Source organism: Anomaloglossus baeobatrachus, chromosome 3, assembly GCF_048569485.1.
Source record: "Anomaloglossus baeobatrachus isolate aAnoBae1 chromosome 3, aAnoBae1.hap1, whole genome shotgun sequence".
Classification (NCBI taxonomy): Eukaryota; Metazoa; Chordata; class Amphibia; order Anura; family Aromobatidae; genus Anomaloglossus; species Anomaloglossus baeobatrachus.
In genome coordinates, this window is record NC_134355.1 from 596,484,062 (window position 1) to 596,504,942 (window position 20,881).

A 20,881-nucleotide genomic window follows, 5' to 3' on the forward strand; every position below is an offset into this window, starting at 1 on the left:
AAGCTGGCTGGCTGGCAGCAAGAGTCTAGATGCCAGACCAGACAAGAGCCAAGATGTACCTCATCGCAAGCGGAGCGGTGCCGACCGTGATGGGCTGGGCGCCAGTCTGGCGCCAGATGCTAGTGCAGCCTCCGGCCCCGCCTCCGAGAAGGGAAAGGGTGCAGCCGAGTGGCGTGGTCGAGCACCCGAGCAATGTACCAGCAAGCGTTCCCCAGGTCGGCAGCATGGCAGAGAGGCTGCAGAAGTGCGCACCAGGGACCGGGAAGATGGATCCTGAGCTGGACCTGCTTCGGGAGGAGATGCGGATCCTGGCCCGGAGGCTGAGCAGCATGCAGACGGAGGTGGACCGGCGGAGAGAAAGCCCGATAGCGCCGGAGAACGTGGGCCACAGGATGGAGGCAGCCGAGCAGCGTCCGGGTGAGCTATTTATAACCCCGACCCGTCCGGACCCACGGCCCTACCAAGCGCCACCGCCCCGTCCCTTCACCGTTCCGCTAGCTTGGCCCGCCAGCCCCGCTGACGCCCGGCGGGGGCACCAGAGGCCTGCAAGAGACCCCCGAAGACGGCGCCTGGGGTGGGGTGGACCCCGAGCAGTTAGTGGGCCCCCTTCCAAGTCCCCCTGTAAGCCTCCTGGGAGCAACATCACCGGGAGTGAACTGGGACGCAGCGCCCATTGAGAGCGGGAGACTGCAGCAGCCACTGCGCCCCAAAGAGACTCCCCTGGCAAATGAACTGTCCTGCCAGAAACTGGTAGAGGAGTACCAGCGGGAGCGGGAGGCCCGGGAGGAGAAGCGGAGGGCCGAGGAGGCGTCCAACCTGGCCTCCAAGGAGCAGATTCGAAAAGCCCTCAAGGGATCTCAGGGCCCAGTGAGAAGGGGCCAGGTGATAGACTTCCGGCAGAAAGACGGCTGGGGCTTTATCAGAGAGCCCGGACTGGGCAAGGATGTCTTTGTTGCCCGCCGTGATATAGAGGAGCACCTGCCCAGAGGCCACCCCGAGCGTGATGCTAAGCCTGGTGACACCGTGGAGTACACCCGGCTGATGGGGAGCCGTGGCTGGTACGCTCTGAATGTCCACATCCTGCGGGAAGAGGCAGCCCCAGAAGAACCGGAGTGGCGCCGCACTATGCCAGCGTGCAGTACCTCCCCCGCCAGCAGCAGCACTACCTCAAAGCAGGCTCAGGCCGCAGAACTATGCAGCAGCCCTGCTAAAGCCACGCAGGAGACGCAGACCAAGATCTCCATGGCTTATATGCTGCCCAGGGCCTTGCCAAAGCGCGACCCCAAAGACCACAGCAGTCCCATGCAGGCCAGCAGCCCCCTGCAAACAAGCAGTCCCCTGCAAGAACGCCGTGTTGTGCCTGCAAGCGGCCCCACTCTTACCCAGGCTGCAGGGACCCGCAGTAGGTCAGTGACCAGCGCCCAGGGGACCCAGACTATGATTTCCTCGGCATACCTGTTGCCCGGAGCAATGCCGGAGTGGGATCCTAGGATCTACCCTCGTGAATGAAGAGTAAAGAGATGAAGATGAAGCTGAACTGTATATAGCCCCTGTCAGCCCCTCACCACTTTGTGAAGACGTCCCTTTTGTGCTGCCCTAATGTGCTTTTTGAAGATGACACCCTACCCTGCCTTACTGCCCCTTGTGCTTTTTGAAGAAGTCACCCCCTTGTTGATATGTTACCGGGCCACTGGACTGGAATGTGGTCCCCGGTGAATGTGAAGTGTAATGTGTCCTGTGTAACCAGGCCACTGGACTTAGTGGCTGGTTTTGTCTTTTCCTTTTGTAGCTTAAGAAAGCTGAACGAACTGCCAGGCTACTGGACTTGTTGTAGCCAAGATGTATATAGTTGCACCAGTTGTGCCCCCTACCAGAATTATGGGGGATGTCCCCAAACCGTGCAATGGACTGGAAGTGCACACTTAGAGTTTCTTTGTAAGAAAGTTTTGCAACGTTCAAGTATCTGTGCCTCCCATAAAGGGAAGAAAAGTTTATTGTTTTATGTTATGCATAACAAAAATGTTTTTGCAGTTTCTTTCCACATTTTCTGTTGTTTTTCAGCCCGAGGACGTGCTGAGATTAGCTGTGGGGGAGTGTGGCGCCCCTGAGGCTTCCGTCGCCACAGGACATTGCACCCCATCCAGCGGTGTGATGCCCCATTCTGGGTGAGGAAAGGAGTGAACACCGGTCCCCTGGTAAATCTACACAACACCCATTGTTAGGTACATACTGGGACCAGGGACAGTGGCAGTAACCCTCCCATGCTGCATGCTGGGAGGGGCCGTAAGACCCATCCCTGCTCCTATAGGGTACAGCTTAGCAACTGGGGAGGCGGGAGGAGCCACCAGAGAGCAGTCAGAGAAAGGAAGGTCAAGTTTGAGAAGAAGGAGAGAGAGTGGGGAAGGAGGAGGAGGTCTGCAGGAGGCAGGCAAGGAGGAGAGAAGGAAACACAGCTCTAGTCAGTCAGGAGCTAAGAAGAAGAAAGAGACGCTTCCTGGTGAAGATCCTGGGACTCAGAGGGTCCAGGTGACACCAAGCAGAGAAAAGAAGGGATTCCAGGGCCACGGATAGCTGTAGAGCTGTGGTGGCCTGTTCCACAGGAACATCGGTGGAGGGATCAAGCTGCAACAGGGGACGGTCCCTAGAAACCGGAGGAGTGCAAAATCATCTCCAAACAGTAAAAACCGAGGCCCAGGGAAAGTTGTAAACTCCCCGGGCCACAGCCCACAGCAGAACCTCTAGAAAGGGGACAATCATCCAACAGGTGACTCCCCAGCCTGGAGGCTGTAGTGGAGGCCGAGCAGGTTCATCCTAAAAGAGCTAGGCTTAGGAAGACAGCTGAAGACAGAGCCACCTTAGAGAGAAGGGTACCGGTTTTTACTCCAAGAATCACCCAGAAACGGCGGAGGTCCCTGACAGTGGGTTCCAGTCGTCTGAGGGCACCAGTGTGCGCATACCAGGACGTGTGAGTAAAGAACTTGAAACAGCACCCTTGGAGTTGCCTCTCTTATTCCGTCTGCTTAGACTTTCACTACACCATAGACTTTCACGAGCACCAACAGTGCCCCGGGGCATTGCTCCACCTGTGGGGAGCAGTACCATCATTGCTGCCATATCATCACCCCGGAGGCCTTACACAGCAGCGGCGGCTTAATAGCCGCATACCACAGGTGGCGTCACGAACACAAACTTTATTCAAACCCCAAGTCACCAGCCATATTTAAAACTGACACCCACCAGGGCCAAAGAGTCAGGCCCCGCCACCACTGACGACCCCCGGACTAGTCCGGCCCGACACCGGGTGTCCCATAGCCCTGGGGTGGGCGAGTCAAAAACATTCTCAGAAATTGGGCCTTGGGTATTAGCGACCATCTTGCTGTTTGCATCCATAAATTTGTGCTGAAAAGTAAAACCATGAATATAGTTAATCATAGCAAGTCCTGGAAGAAGTATGAAGCTAACACTGCCTGGAGGTCTGTATGAAATTAAACAAAGTTTCTAGGAGCTAGATATTAAGGACCTGTGCTTTAGAATAGGTAATCAATATCAAATTGCTGGAAATCTAACACCTGTTACCTCCACTTACCAGTTGTTTGCAATAGTGATGAACGGACTCGGATTGTAAAAGTCCGGATCCACACGGGTTCAAAAGAACCCAATCACTGACCTGTAGCCTACAGGGAACACCTAAAGTGAACTGCAACCACCAAGTATCAGTGTCTTACAAAAGATTTGTAAGATCAAGAATGTTGTGCCTCTGTCAGAGAAAGAAAGAAAATGTAAATATTTTGTTCAACTAATACAGTCTTCAATTTGTCTTTACTTAGTTTTAAAGGTGAACCCCCAATCACATTTTACAAGACACTGTTAAAGTAGTTATCTGGGACCTATTTTTTTTTTCTATGGGGCTAAGCACTTATTGGCAGGTAGTTGCTAACTACTTGCCTGTTCTGCTGTGCACTGAGTTCAGAGTGATTACAGACCTCTTCTGGTGACAATTCTCTTGCTTCTGATGACGTTCTCAACACTGCAGTTTCTTCTCTTCTGTCCTGCTCTGTCAGCGAGGCATCACTGCTGACATCATTAAACAAAAGGAGAGAGTTGAGGATCATAGCCCAGAATAAACACTAAATTTAAACAAGTATCTTGCAAGAGTATAAAAGTTTTTTATTATTACAAATTTACATTATAGCAAGATATAAGTCAATTCAGAAATATTATTGTGCAAATAACATACAGATTTCAGGTACACAGGGGGAATCCTGACAAAAATGTCACTAGGGTCCAGTATCCAGCATGGGGGTAAAATTCCAGGTCCAAAAAAATAAAATCCCAGGTTATTAAATAAAGTAGACCACAGAGTATTACTCAGCAATAACACCAGCCATCAATATACATTTTGGCTATATACAGAATAATAACCATGTGGGCTACCATAGAGGTGTATATATAAGTATAGAGGTACAGGGATGGACTTCTTTACTACCACAAGATTGGGGCTGTAGGGCGTTTAACGCCAGCTGTATTCCGTCCACAGCTAAATCCCAGAACCTAATCTAAAGTGCATTGCTGGTTGTACACTTACCCATGCTGGGGTGGATGCTAGAGTGGAGAACGTGCCCCGACGTGCACGTTTCGTTAGCTTCCTCGGGGTGCCGTGGTGTATTGTGTGTATGTTAGTAAGCAGGTTTAAATACATGCCTACGATGTGCGTGGCAGCAGCTGATTGGACGCAGGAGGGGCGTGATCCTAGCAGAGGTGCACGTCATTGGGCATTCCCGGAAATGACGCGGGTGTTTACTGTTTACAGATACCCGTGCCATGCCGTACGGACGCCGGCAGACGCTGACATGCATAGACAACACCGCGTATGCGTCACACCGCCACGGACATCCTGCTGACTGGAGAAGATGGTAATATCAATTACAGCATATTGCGAACAGAGATACATTTCATCCACACTGTGGGGTCAATAGTTAAGTCTGATTCATGCTCTCCCTGCACACAGCGCGGCCATAACACATAACATCATTAGTATACATCATCCTGTGTTATGCAGCGCTGAAAATCACATGGAAAACACGTCCAATATCAAAACCCACATCTCATGCCAGGATATTAATACAACTTTGTTTGCGCATCCCATGAGCACAGCGCCATCTACACACAGTCTAATCACCAATACATATATATATATATATATTTATAATAAATGCGGCACTGTAGTCATGAGACGCACAAACGTCTCACAACGGACTGAAGACATTCAAGGATACCAACATACATGACGCATGATAACAAACCATTTCATATAACAGACATAAATAATGACATATATGAGTAATAATCCTGAAGTAAAGGAAAAACATTCTTCTCCCAAAGATATGTCCGTGAAATCTTCATCCGTCATAATATAATATTCCAAAAAGCCCTGGCAAGGAGTGATGATCTTAATAACTCATCTGAAGCAATAATAAAGTTAGATAAGTACATTGATCCCAGATTTTCCAATAGAAACCTGATGCAAATGTGGCGCCCTGGACAAGCCAGGGGCCACAGAGAACAACACCCACACACCCCACACTCCCGGTCAGGCACACCGAAGTCAGACACAAACCCTTATTGCCTTCCTCCAGGGGCTGATGTCCACACCAGGGGGGTGGGCCAGGCGGTTGGCCCCGCCCACCGAGGAGTTCACAGTCCTGGAGGCGGGAAAACCAGGCAGATCAGTTTGAGAGTGGAAAGTGAGAGGAAGGAAAGTGGTAGAGGAGCAGACTGAAGTTGGTCCGGGTGTGTGGCCCGGACGGAGCAGCAAGGTTGGCAGACGGTGGTGACCGTCTGCAGGAGTGGCCTATCGGAGTCTACCGTAAGGACCGTGGACGGGCGGTGGCCCGGCGGTACCGGACCGGTACACAAAGAGAAGTCCGCACCATCTGGCAGGGGCTTACGGACCCCGGCAAGGCTAGGAGTCGCCGTGAATTTGCCAAATTCGTTAGCGAAGGGAACCTCCTGGGTTTCCCAGCAGCCAAGACCCGACAGAAGGCAACAGTCCAACCGAGAGAGGGAAACACAGCCACCGCCAGGGCTACCGTTCCCAGGGCCAGAGCCTGCGGGCAAAAGGGGCTCCTCCGGCCCACATCCAAGTCGGGGAGCGGGTTACCGGTGGGAACCCATTGGAACCATCTACCGTACATAGGTGCAGGGAAAGGCAGTCACCATCAACCTGCCGGGAGAAACAACACCGCAGCCGCCTGTGGGACCCGTCCATCCAGCCGTGTGTTTTACCGAGAACTGTGTCCTCATCATTGGCTGAGTGAGTACCACCGTGCCGTGCGGCACAGCGCTGCCCCCGCGACCCTGCACCTCACCAGGCCCCGTAACCCGCCTGCCATCCACTCCTACCCCATCACCGGGCCCTGGGACAACCAACCCCCTACCCACGGAGGGGAGAACTAACAACAAAGCTGCTCCCTGTCACTGCTCCCGGGATCTCCATCCAGAGCAGCGGTGGTGTCACCAATATCACCACAACCGTGGGTGGCGTCACGGACAATACTCAAATCTCCCACAATCAAATCCCCACCCTTTTCACTCACGGGCGAGGAGCGCCGCTCGAGTCCCCGGGATCCGGCCCACCGCTCGAGCCACCACAGAGCAGCGGCAGCAGCCGGACCCGAGCAGTGGGAGAGCGCAGCGTCCCCTCCTCCGCCCGTGACACAAAGATAGCTAGGTAGTTGCTAACTTCTTGCCTGTTCTGCTGTGCACTGAGTTCAGAGTGATCATAGACCTCTTCTGGTGACATTTCTCTTGCTTCTGATGACGTTCTCAACACTGCAGTTTCTTCTCTTCTGTCCTGCTCTGTCAGCGAGGCATCACTGCTGACATCATGTAGATTGAAAGCCAGCTTAGGCTACTAACACAGTGGAGAGCCGGCTTTCAATCAACATGATGTCAGCAGCGAGGCCTCGTCGACAGAGTAGAGTGGAAGAGAAGGAACTGCCCTGTCAACGTTACATCCCAGGAAGCAGGAGAATTGCTGGTGAGAGCCCTAGGTAGTTTGTGGAAAATCGCTCTGAGAGATAAAAAAAATAAAAAGGTTCCAGGATAACCTCTTTAACAAATGGAGATAATGACTTGCTACACATGCATATTCATTGCAGTATGTAACCTTCAAAATAATAGGAAAGGCCCTTTTTTTTAAGCTTATGTGTTATAATGTTATAGATGGCAGCTTGTAGATGTCACTTCTCAACAGCTTTACAAATAAGTTTTTCCTCTTTTCTAGTAATCATTACACCATTATCCCCAAGTGTACCTCATCATGAATGGATCTTATGTTCTGCTGTGACCTCACATGGAAGTAGACAGAGCAAGCTTCTGTTTTTTGACGCACTGTATACAGGAAACACAGTGAAAGGATAACATGTAATATCGCCTTCTCTCTCTTCGCTTCCCTATCTTCAAACACTTCATGACAATAAAATCACTCAGTTTCCAAACAAAGGTCTAATTGTATCCTCCTCCCACCGTGGCATTAGGCAGCGCGTAGTCAATATATTTTGGACTCCTGCCTAGTCAACACTAAGGTTGGGAGAACACTCAATGTTCTCCGAGGTCACTGGTTGTCATGTTCCTTTTTGAAATTATTGATGATGCTCAATGTTCTAGAATGTTCATAGCTCCGGGGATTGCAGACCAAACAAAGGGAAGGTCATTTAGGACCTAGGAAATATGTGGTCCTGCCAAAATGGTCCCCTGGCCTTCTTAATCGGGAATACTATGCACTTTTCACTTCCCTACATTGGCTACATTCGACTAAATTAATAAAGTGTTGAAAATAAAATACAATTTGAGAAAAGTATTGATTGCATGCATGTTAAAAAATATATTGGTGCATAGAATTATAGAACATTCCTTTAAAAGGGTTGTCCACTAGTTTATGAAACATTGTAAAAGTGTCCAAAGTGCTGCAAAAATTGAAAAAAGTTGTCAATTACCTGCCAGAACGGCGCAGCTCCTCTGTACTCAACACTGTGTCTCCCCTGGTTGCCTGGCTTCCAATGGGGGGCATCAGTGCTCCGCAGTAGACAATCAGCGGCCTCTTTTAAATCAAGCCAGTATAAACAGAGATGTCACTTTTTTTCGGTCCAGACAAAACGTGACATCTACACAGCCAAGTAGTGGTCGCTAATTGATGCACCCCGCCAGTGGAAGAATCAGGAGACAGAATAATGCTTCCTTCTCTCAGCATTGTCAAACACTAAAAATTTCAAAAAATCTATGAATTTCAAAAATTTTCTTATCAAAGGTAAGTTAGAAGCACAAACCTCGACTCCAGTATGAACGGAGCCTAATTAATGGCTTTGAAATAGTGAATCTTGAGAAATTATATTAATATAGACCTAGTCTAACAATGTCTTGATGATTCCTTTACCTGAAGTCACATAGCACAGAGTCTGTAAAACAAGAAGGCTGAGGCAGCACTTGGTGGGAAATAGAGCTGGAGTGACAGAGGCTTCAGATCTACCGTAGCTATTCAGCCTCATTTGTATATCAATTCAAACTCTGATTTCTCACTAAAGGAGGAAAGGGCTGGCCATACAAAGGTTTTGCTGGACTTGTCTTTATAAGAGCTACATGTGCATATAAATAGTTTGGGTGGTGAAACCCTGCAAACAGATTCCCTTTAAAATTGAGCATTCTTGGCAGGATATTATCCTGTGTGTAGTTCTGTGCTGCCGATGACATGATATTCTATGTACATAAAACAATTGTATTAATGATTATCTAATCATAGAATGTTTGTCAGCCAGTCTAAAGAGGCCAATTGGCTTGTATATTATCTAAAGAGACCATAGAACCAATGGCCATAGGGTACCGTCACACTTTAGCGACGCAGCAGCGATCCCACCAGCGATCTGACCTGATCAGGATCTCTGCTGCGTCGCTACATGGTCGCTGGTGAGCTGTAAAACAGGCAGATCTCACCAGCGACCAGTGACCAGTCCCCAGCCAGCAGCGACGTGGAAGCGACGCTGCGCTTGCAGGGAGCCGGCGTCTGGAAGCTGCAGACACTGGTAACTAAGGTAAACATCGGGTATGGTTACCCGATGTTTACCTTAGTTACCAGCGCACACCGCTTAGCGCTGGCTCCCTGCACTCGTAGCCACAGCACACATCGGGTTAATAAGCAAACCTTTGCTTATTTACCCGATGTGTCCTCCGGCTACGTGTGCAGGGAGCCGACACTGGCAGCGTGAGAGCTGCGGAGGCTGGTAACGAAGGTAAATATCGGGTAACCACCTTGGTTACCTGATGTTTGCCTTGGTTACAGCTTACCGCAGGCTGTCAGACGCCGGCTCCTGCTCCCTGCACATTCAGGATTGTTGCTCTCTCGCTGTCACACACAGCGATGTGTGCTTATCAGCGGGACAGCAACAATAAAAAAATGAACCAGGGCTGTGTGTAACGAGCAGCGATCTCACAGCAGGGGCCAGATCGCTGCTCAGTGTCACACACAGCGAGATCGCTAATGAGGTCACTGCTGCGTCACAAAAACCGTGACTCAGCAGCGATCTCAGCAGCGATCTCGCTATGTGTGAAGTACCCCTTACAGCCCAACTGATAAGATTGTACTATGCAGGCCTGGCAATTTAAAAACGGTCTTGCATTAATGGCAAATCTTTTTCAGGTAGAAGATGGCACAATTTCTGCCTATTTTAAACACTGGGATCACTAGTGCAGTCATTTTCGATTCTACATTTATAGTTAAAGAGGTGATTCACTACTTAGTTTTCCAAGCCACATTGATATAATATTGAGAAACAAGACTTCTCTCAAATACCTTGTGTTGGCAATAGTGCCTGTGAGCAGAGCTATTGCGGCCCGCTCATCCCAATCTCGTGATCCCCCGGGCTCCGTGGCCTCTGATGTCCGGTGATGTCACGTCAACTTCTAGTCTCCCTGAGTGACTGGGCTGTGGGCAACGTTTCACCGCTCATCACAGCCCAGTATGTTACACAAGCTCTCCTTCAGGTCACGTCAATGGGAAGTTGACGTGATATCACTGGACATCAGAAGTCACGGAGCCCGGGGGTCACGTGATGAGGATGAGCAGACCTCAATAACGCCGCTCACAGGCAGAATTGCCAACACAAGGTATTTGAGAGAAGCTTTGTTTCTCAACGTTATATCGATGTGGCTTGGAAAACTAAGTAGTGAACCACCCCTTTAATTACAAATAGAACAGTGTCTGACCCCCTTATGTATGTGAATAGGTTCTGAGATGCCGCCTTTTGATTTATTTCTAGCTTTCTTTAATACATAGGTGTGTAGCAGCATTAACATCAATACATAACAATCACACCACCCATATTCAAGTGTGTGCACAAGGTTCATATTCAAGTTGTCCTTATCTATGGAGTTTCTATATTGTTCTCTCCTTATCTTTATTACTTTCCCCTTATCGTCATTATGAGATAAGAGCTGATACCTCTGTCATAGGCGAGCACAAGTGATCCCTACTGCAATTACAGCAGAAAAGTCCACAGTTTTACTTTATAGATTAGCGATATTGCTACATTGTTCTCGTATTCTAGATGGGACACTTGCTCCTAAAGTTAGATCTGGAAAATTACATTGGTGATACTGTGTAAAGATATGTCAATGGTAATGTAAGATTTTGTTGGCAGATGCAAAACTAATCTTTTATTAGTCCCTGAGGCCAGAAAAAAAAGTGAACTAGAGAAGCTGAATTTTATTGGTGTGATCCATCTTGTGACGGTTTGCCTGTGGGGCTGCTCGGGATGCAAGTGAATTTGGGCTAATAGTTACCAAATGTTCATGTGCGAAATGCTGATATTATATTGGTGGTGTAGGGTCCAAAGAAACCTATTGAGAGTATATGAGTGTCATAAAGATTACTGCATGTCATTCCCAAGTGGGGCCCTTGGCTAAAGTTACAAGTGGGGTCCAAACTGTCAACATATTGCACCATCACACACAAACATTGCATTGCATTTACAGGAGTCAATGTCAGACTTTTAAACGAGCGTGATTGAGTACAGTAATGTCATCCTCACACAGGCTGACAAAGAACAATGGGGTGAGAAGATCACTAATAGACCATTCGTTATTGGAAGCACATCTCCTGTTTACTCTGGGTGATGTGCTGCCAACAACAGTTGTCCTTATTCATTAAGACTGGCGTTGTACATGCCAGTCTTAATAAATGAAGCCATTGGAGTAATATTCACCCAATTCATCTCACCGCTAGAGTTGAGCGGATCGGCTATAATCCGGGTCCGACGGATCCGAATCGAGTTGACGCCGAAGTCCGGATCCGCGGCTATGTAAATGAATGGGGAGTCGGATCCGGGACGAGAGAGAGAGAGAGAGAGAAAGAGAGAGGGAGAGAGAGAGGGAGAGAGAGAGAGAGGGAGAGGGAGAGGGAGAGAGAGAGAGAGAGAGAGAGGGAGAGGGAGAGGAAAAACCCCCCAAAAAAACGGATCCGGATCGTGCACCACGGATCCCGGGTACTGGTCGGACTCGGATCGGAACCTCGAACCGTGCGGATCCGGATTTTTCAGATCCAGGTCCGCTCAACACTACTCACCACTTAATGAATTAGGAATAGTTATGTTCGAACCGGACTGTAAGGGCGGCTTTGCACACTACGACATTGCAGGTGCGATGTCGGTGGGGTCAAATCGAAAGTGACGCACATCCGGCGTCACTAGCAATGTCGTAGTGTGTAAATCCTAGATGATTCGATGAACGAGCGCAAAAGCGTCGTTATCGTATCATCGTTGTAGCCTCCGACATTTCCATAATGCCGGTGCCGCGACAGGTACGATGTTGTTCCTTGCTCCTGCGGCAGCACACATCGCTGTGTGAGAAGCCGCAGGAGCGAGGGACATCTACTTACCTGCCGCCGGCCACAATGCGGAAGGAAGGAGGTGGGCGGGATGTTTACATCCTGCTCATCTCCGCCCCTCCGCCGCTATTGGCCGCCTGCCGTGTGACGTCGCTATGACGCTGCACAACCCGCCCCCTTAGGAAGGAGGCGGGTCGCCGGCCAGAGCGATGGTCGCAGGGCAGGTGAGTGCATGTGAAGCTGGCGTAGCGATAATTTTCGCTACGCCAGCCATCACACGATATCGTACCTGCAACGGGGGCGGGGACTATCGCGTGCGACATCGCAGCATTGGCTTGCGATGTCGCAACGTGCAAAGCCCGCCTAAAAGTCTGTATCTTTTCGATTTCAAAAGTATCCGGGTGCCAGACCCGGGCCCGGAGTTCTCAGGGAACTCCGGCTAATGAGTGGAGTCCGTCAACTCTGGAAATTTAAAAAAAAGGAAAAATAAAAATAAAGCGCGCGCGCTATACTTACCAAGACTCCGACCTGGCTGTAACTGCTTTACGGCCCCGGCCGCTCATTCTTCTTCCAGGGCTGTTTATTAGCCTCATACATATACACTGCTTCTGCCACCCACTTGCAGTCCTAGCATCTGTGATTGGTTGCAGGCAGACACGCATCCAGCCTGTGTGACAGCTTCTAATTGCAATCAATCACAGACACTGTGTGCGTGTCACTGTCGTGGTATAAAAATCAATCAATAAATAAATTTCCGTATGGTCCCCCTGTATTATGATACCCAGCACAGATATGGCAACAGGTTGCAGCCCCCATCCATGCGCTTATATTGGCTGTGTATCAAAATAAGAGGAACCACATGTGAGGTTTTTTTTTTTTTAATTATTTAAATAAATAAATAATAATAAAAAACGAAGTGCGATTCCCCCCAATTTTGATACCCAGCCATGATAAAGCCAAAGAGACCCATGCTTATTGGCCCCCCTCAGCCTAAAAATAGCAGCCTGCAGTTACCCAAGATTGTTGTGTCCATTAGATGTGACAATTCTGTAAGTTCACCAGGCTCATCCCAATTGCCCTGGTATGGTGACAGTCTGGGTAATAAGGGGTTAATAACAGCACACAGCTGCCACTAAGCCCTAGATTAGTAATGGGAGGCGTCTATGAGATCCCCTCCCATTACTAATCTGTAAGTGAAAAGAAATAAACACACCAAAAAAATCCTTTATTTGAAATTAAATACAAAAATACACCCTCTTTCACCAATTTATTAACGCCCAAAACACCCAGGTCTGAGGTAATCCACATGAGGTCCCACGACAATTGTTAAGGGGTTAAAGTGGCAGAAGCCACACGGTTGCTGCGGCCATACTTTCTGCAAGCTGCGGCTATGATGGGGCCTGGGGCTTAATAAAATTAGTAATTACCCCCCTTCACCGGGACCCATACATTAGTAAGGGCAGTAATGCTCTGATGGCGGCCCTGCTGATTGGAGTATATACTGTGTAAATATATATACATATATCAAATGACTAATACTTTTTCAAAAGAATCAGAATTTTCAGGTAAAGAAAAAGTTCTGCAGAATACAATTGAAAAATATCAGTATCATTTGAAAGATAAAAAACATAAATTCTATAATAGAGATCTGCAAGATTTTAGGGAAAATAAAATATATAACTTTGCCCCGCCACGTTTTGTGAAACCCAGTGAGACCGAGTGCTCCACAACGGATACTGATGTATCTGATTCCGAAGGAAGAAATATAGGAGCTAGAGGTAGAAGGAAAAAGAACTTTGGGAATGGGAGGGGCAGGTTTAATCAACCTTATCAGAGTGGCCATTTTTTAGAGCCAAGGGAATATTTCCTCAGAAATCGAACGAACCGAGGAGGTTATCAGAATCCTCCGGACACCAGCAAGTAGTTAACCTCTCCAACAGGGTACTTACCACCATCGAATTAAGTGTGCTTAGTAAGGGTCTCTCATTTGTGCCGACGTCAGATTACAATGGCTTTGAAAGCGTTAAGGACCTCAATCTCTTCATTAGGAAACTGAAGTGGAAGAAATACTTCATTAGGGATAACAAAAAGACATGCACTGATCTAGGTATTCAGGATGACATCCTGGAAGATGTCCGACTCCTATATAGTTTGGATGTGATGGGACCTGAATTAACGGGTCAGGGTCCCTTCACAGATCTCAAACTGAGGAGTACTAGAATGCCACCAATCCAGAATGATCTCAGTGCAATTGATGTCTTTTGTAACCTTGTCTCTCAGGAGTTGGAAAGGTTGAAACCCAACCATAAGGTAAAATTTAATCTGACTAAGGAGGAGATGGTGAGTCTTAACGCTTTGGGGAAGGCGACTGATATAATTATTAAGCAATCTGACAAAGGGGGGAACACTGTTGTGATGGATCGAGAAAAATATCTTGAAATGTGTTATAACATCTTAGGGGACAAAAATAGTTATGTGAGACTGAAGTCCAATCCATCACAACAGTATTGGAAGGATTTGAGATTGATTCTCCTGACTGCTTTGGAGAAGAAACTGATCAGTAAGTCTGAGTTTGACTTCCTCCTCCCAAGGCACCCAGTGATGGCTACATTTTACAGCCTACCCAAACTGCATAAAGGGACTAACCCCCTGAAAGGGAGACCTATAATTTCTGGTGTCGATAATCTGACACAGAATCTTGGTGTTTATCTGGATAACATCCTTAAGCCATTTGTTTTAGGCTTGGACTCTTATCTGTCAGATACAACTGACCTGCTGAGAAAAGTGGAAGGACTTACATTTGAGGAAGAGACGCTCCTTGTGGGTATTGATGTTGAATCCTTGTACTCGTCCATACGCCATGACTTGGGTTTGTCGGCGGCCCAATATTTTTTGAAGGGCAGGGGAATACAGTGTGAAGAACACACTGGTTTTATCATGGATATCCTCAAGTTTTGCCTGACACACAATGTTTTTTCCTTTGATGGCCACACCTTCCACCAGCTCAGGGGCACAGCGATGGGGAGCCCCTGTGCCCCGTCGTACGCAAATCTGCTCCTGGGCTGGTGGGAGGAAACAGTGGTCTTCAGAGAGGACCGTGAGTCCATCAATGAGAACATCGGAATCTGGTATAGATTCATTCATGATATTTTTATGGTGTGGAAAGGCAATGAAGCTGGACTAAAGAGGTTTATGGATGATTTGAATAAAAACGACTTGGGTCTCTTTTTCACTTTTGAGATGAATAAGTCAAAATTATCCTTTTTGGACCTTTTGATCGAGAAAGACTTGGGAGGCAACTTGGTAACGAGTACTTATCGTAAACCGACTTCAACTAACTCGTTACTAAAATGGGAAAGCAGTCACCCCCTGAGTTTGAAGAGGGGCATCCCTAAGGGACAGTTCGCCAGAATTCGGAGGAACTGCTCTGATGAATTGCATTTCAATAACCAGTCTAAAGATCTAGAGAAAAGATTTCTTGAAAGAGGATATCCAGAACAAGTGATAAGTAGAGCGGCTGCTGACATAAAGAAGGTTAAAAGAACAGATCTTCTATACCCCCCTAAAAAATTGGTGAAGGACGAGGGCAGGGATGTGATGAGATTTATAACAACTTTCAACAATGGAGCGGGGGATGTAAGAGACATCCTTGAGAAGTATTGGCCCATATTGAAAATGGATGGGGATATAGGAGACCTTCTTACAGACAGGCCATCCGTTACGTATAGGAGAGCGAGATCGCTGAAGGACCGGCTGGTTCACAGCTATCTCGCCCCAAAAAATCCTTTTGAGGCTATACCAACGTTGAAGGGTTGTTTTAGATGTGACGGATGTATTGCCTGTAACTCCATCATAGTGGGAAACAAATTCCACAGTCAAGTGACCAAGAAAGAGTATGACATCCGGTCGTTTATTAATTGTAAAACACGAGGTGTGATATATAAGGCGACCTGTATATGCAATATGGAGTATGTAGGTAAAACTCGCAGGGAACTAAGACGACGGATAGGAGAACATCTGAGGGACATTAGACTTAATAATGATACATCATTGGCGAGGCACATTAATAAAGTACACAATGGAGACTCCACTGTTTTGAAATTTCAGGGTATCGATCACATCAGGCCTCCACCTAGAGGAGGGGACTGGGATAAGAGACTGTTGCAGCAAGAATCCAGATGGATTTTCTGGTTGAAAACACTTCATCCTAATGGTTTAAATGAAGAACTCTCTTTCGCACCCTTTATTTAGTGGTGTTGTAGGGTGAGCTTAGTTAGGAGGGTGAGACGTCGGCCGAGTGGGGGCGCCCACACATCGTTCTGTCTTACGGCGCCGACCCCCACGTGATAGGTAGGGCCATCCCTGAAATTTGGTTTAAGTAGGGTCAGGCTAATATCTATGTGGCGGTTTCTAATTCTATTTCTGATTGGTTTTCTTAAAGGTTCCCCTGATGAACCTCATGGGTTTTGGAGGTTTGCTGTGATCGATATGGGCATAATTTATTGCTAGCTCTTCAGTAGGTTATTTTAATCTGACTATTAGTATGACATCTGAGCCCCTTTGCTATTTTGCCCCTTGAGTATAATATTGATTTTGAGCTTTTTTGAGGTCCCCATATTTCTGGGTGACATCCTTCTAAAGTGGGGCTTTTGTTCTCCACGGGCATGTCTTTGATTATTGTGGTGGTATGGCTGTGACCTTTTGAGTATGGTATGCAATCACCATTATACTGCTTTTGATATACACTGGTGAAACCGACTGTTCAAAATAAGCGGATATAAATCACTGAGTCATGAGCAGTCTGTTCTGTACAAACAATACCCTCCTAGTGATTACTTGTGAATGAATGCTGGAGGATTGGACGATTCTTTGAATCTGCATGCAAGCCGGAATGATACTGTGTGCCTGCAGTTTAATATCGGGCTGTTTCCCTTGTTTGTGTGACGTTCTGTCACATGACTTGCTGAGGGGAGGTGCACATCACCACGGCTACAGTGTAAACATCATGACGTGGTGTGCTCCTCTGCGGTCATGTGACCGGAATGGGCGGAAACCACGTCACACGCTGGTGCAGGGTGGGAACATTTAAACCCTGACAGTCTGCGGTGGCTCTCTTGTTAGAGCGAGAAGCACGGCCGCTCCTGCCATGTGGTGAGTCCCCCTGCTCTGTCTGCATGCTGTCATGGAATGAATCGTTCCTGACATGCTGATGTCTGTTTATCTATAAATGTATTTCAGCATGCCATTGCAAGTGAGGTCCATGGCTTGTGGGACCTGAATTGGATTGACCGCACATATGACTCCTGTTTTGAGTCTATGATCTTTGGTGAGTTTCTTCACATATGATTGTGTGATTAACCATTGATATGCTGATACTTATTGTTACTCTATATATGTTTTGTTTCAGCATATGATGAACTTTTTGGACTCATTTTTTATGAGACCTGAGATGTAATTGCCACAATTATAAGCTCCCCTGATGAGTTTGCTTTTCTAACGAAACGCGTTGGGAGGTACAATTTCTTAATCATGAGGTTCCGCCAGGAGGATGCCTGAACCCATTCGAATTTAATATGTGGTATATCAGAATTTGGTGAGATAATTCCATTTCTTTATTTATCAGTGGACTTTATGAAACTGGCACCTGATTCATGGGCAAAAAGTTCCACTTTATATTAGCGGTAATAGTCTACTTGTGGTTTGCATTGAACTCTTGAAAAGTAGGAGGGGCCAAACCTATTTTTGTATTGTTTGTTTGTTTGTCAGTGAGGATTATCCTCATTTTTATGAATAATTTAATTAAAAGTTAAATTTTAAAGAATTTTTTCTCGCATATGGTGACCCTATTGCGCAATACTGCTGTCCTGAACATATATCAAAGCAACATAGGAATGAGATCCAGCATGGACGACAGGACTTCAGTATGCTGTTTAAAATTCTTCGAGTTTATTGATAAATTCTTAAAATATACACCATGTGCAGAATTATTAGGCAAGTTGTATTTTATAGGATTTTTTGTATTATCGATCAACAACTATGTTCTCAATTAACCCAAAAGACTCATAAATATGAAAGCTTAATATTTTTGGAAGTTGGAGTGGTTTTTTTTAGATTTGTCCATTTTAGGAGGATATCTGTTTTGCAAGTAACTGTTACTGTGCAGAATTATTAGGCAACTTAATAAAAACCAAATATATTCCCATCTCACTTGTTTACTTTCACCAGGTAAACCAATATAACTGCACAAAATTTAGAAATAAACATTTCTGACATGCAAAAACAAAACCCCAAAAATTTAGTGACCAATATAGCCACCTTTCTTTCTGATGATAGTCAACAGCCTACCATCCATAGATTCTGTCAGTTGCTTGATCTGTTTACCAGCAGCCACCGCAGCCTCCCAGACACTGTTCCGAGAGGTGTACTGTTTTCCCTCCCTGTAGAGCTCACATTTTATGAGGGATCACAGGTTCTCTATGGGGTTCAGATCAGATGAACAAGGGGGCCATGTCATTATTTTTTCATCTTTTAGACCGTTACTGGCCAGCCACGCTGTGGAGTAGTTGGATGCATGTGATGGAGCATTGTCCTGCATGAAATCATGTTTTTCTTCAATGATACCGACTTCTTCCTGTACCACTGCTTGAAGAAGTTGTCTTACAGAAACTGGCAGTAGGTCTGGGAGTTGAGCCTCATCCATCCTCAACCCGAAAAAGTCCCACAAGTTCATCTTTGATGATACCAGCCCATACCAGTACTGCACCTCCACCTTGCTGGCGTCTGAGTTTGAGTGGAGCTCTCTGCCCTTTACTGATCCAGCCTCTGGCCCATCCATCTGGCCCCACAAGAGTCACTCTGATTTCATCAGTCCATAAAACCTTTGGAAAATCAGTCTTAAGATATTTCTTGGCCCAGTCTTGACATTTTATCTTATGTTTCTTGTTCAAAGTTGGTCGTTTTTCAGCCTTCCTTACCTTGGCCATGTCTCTGAGTATGGCACACCTTGTGCTTTTTGATACTCCAGTAGTGTTGTGTCGTGGGCAGGGGTGACTGTCCACGGCAAGGAAGGCTACCCAAGGTGCTCGGATCCGGAATCGTGGCTGTGGCAAGAGTGGCAGCCGGATCCGGGGCAGGGCGCAGCAACTCGCCACCCACAACAATAAATAGAGGGTATTTACAAGGGAAGAGTTTGTCAGTGACGCCACCTGTGGGTTGCGGTGAGGGTTGGTGGCACTGCCGCTGCCTGGTTATGGGACGCCCGGGGCTGATGGAGCGGGGCAGCAGGATGGTATCCCCTCCATGGGTAGGGGAGGTGTTGTCCCGGGGCCCAGGTGTACGGGAGATGAGATGCTGCGGAGAGTGTCATGCAGGGATGGACCGAGCCAGAATGGTGTACTCACAGTTCCAAAGAAGTTCACATAGAGTCCAGTGGTAAACCAAATTGCCAGTGACCGGTAACCTCCGGTGGGTGTATTCGGGTCCCACACCCTGGTGTAACAAACAGGGGTCCCTTCCTCCTGCACTCAGTGTTTGTGTCTTCTTTCGGACAACTCCGCTTGGTACGGGGAAGTCCACTCCCGGTAACTTCGTATGTTGGGAGCTGTGGCCCGCGAAATCAGACCCGTGGGATCTCTGTGGGTTCTGACGGACACTCTATCCCCCCCGTTGGGCTTCCGTTTTGCTCTCTAGGCTTGCTGGTGGGACAAGTCGTGGAATCTTGTCCCAGTATCATGTAATCATGTAAGTATCATGTGATCAAAATACTCATTTGCCTAATAATTCTGTACACAGTGTGTGTGTGTGTGTGCGTATATATATATGTGTGTGTATATATATATATATACATAATGTACATGTGTGTGTATATATATATATATGTGTGGCGCCCTGGATGGGCCAGGTCGTCACAGGTGCTGCAGCGGCACACCCCACACCCCGGCTGGGCACACCTCCCTCCAGGGGCTGATGTCCACGCCAAGGGGTGGAGCCGGGTGGTTGGCCCCGCCCACCGAGGGGTTCGCAGTCCTGGAGGCGGGAAAAGGAAGTCAGTGCAGTTAGGGAGTTGAAGAGTGAAGTGGTAGCAGAGGAGACTGACCGTGTCCGGGTGCGTGGCCCAGGCACATACAGGTAAGGTTGGCAGACGGTGGTGACCGTCTGCAGGCGAGGCTGATTGACGTGAACCATAAGGACCGGGGACGGGCGGTGGCCTGCCGGTACCGGATCGGGGAGCGAAGAGAAGCCAGCACCATTCGGCAGGGCCTACGGACCCCGACCAGGCTTGGAGTCGCCGTAAAACGCCGTAAAACCGGTCAAATCCGTTAGCGAAGGGAACCCCCGGGGTTTCCCAGCAGTCAAGACCCGATTGAAGGCAACAGCTCAAACCGTGAAGGGAAATACAGTCACCGCCAAGGCTACAGTTCCCAGGGCCAGAGCCTGCGGGCAAAAGGGGCTCCCTCAGCCTCCATCCAAGCTGGAGAGCGGGTTACCGGTGGGAAGCCACCAGAACCGAGAACACAACACAGGTGCAGGGAAAGGCAGTCATCGCCAACCTACCGGGAGAAGAACCACCGCAGCCGTCTGTGGGACCCGTCCATCCAGCCGTTTGTTTTACCGGAGACTTGGTATTCATCATTGGCTGAGTGAGTGCGCTACCCCCATGACCCTGCACCTCACCAGGTCCCGTAACCCACCTGCCATCCTCCCCTCACCGGGCCCTGGGACAACCAACCCCCCTACCCACGGAGGGGAAAAGCAACATCCAAGCTGCTCCCTGTCATCGCTCCCGGGATCCCCGTCCAGAGTAGCGGTGGTGCCCCAACCTCACCACACACCGTGGGTGGCGTCACGGACAATAAATCCCCACAACCATTCCCCTTTTCACTCATGGGCGAGGAGCGCCGCTTGAGTCCCCGGATCCGGCCCACCTCTCGTGCCACCGAGCAGCAGCAGTGCCGGACCCGAGCGTGGTGAGCGCAGCGTCCCCTCCTCCGCCCGCGACATATATAT

At 48.1% G+C, this 20,881-nt stretch overlaps 1 long non-coding RNA gene across 1 annotated transcript; it reads left to right on the forward strand.

Moving 5' to 3' along the window:
- The first annotated feature begins 16,945 nt into the window (after positions 1-16,945).
- On the forward strand, positions 16,946-17,967 carry LOC142295633 (uncharacterized). The gene is made up of 3 exons (XR_012751504.1): positions 16,946-17,026; positions 17,114-17,201; positions 17,283-17,967. It is a non-coding gene; the product is annotated as an uncharacterized LOC142295633 (long non-coding RNA).
- Positions 17,968-20,881: the final 2,914 nt, after the last annotated feature.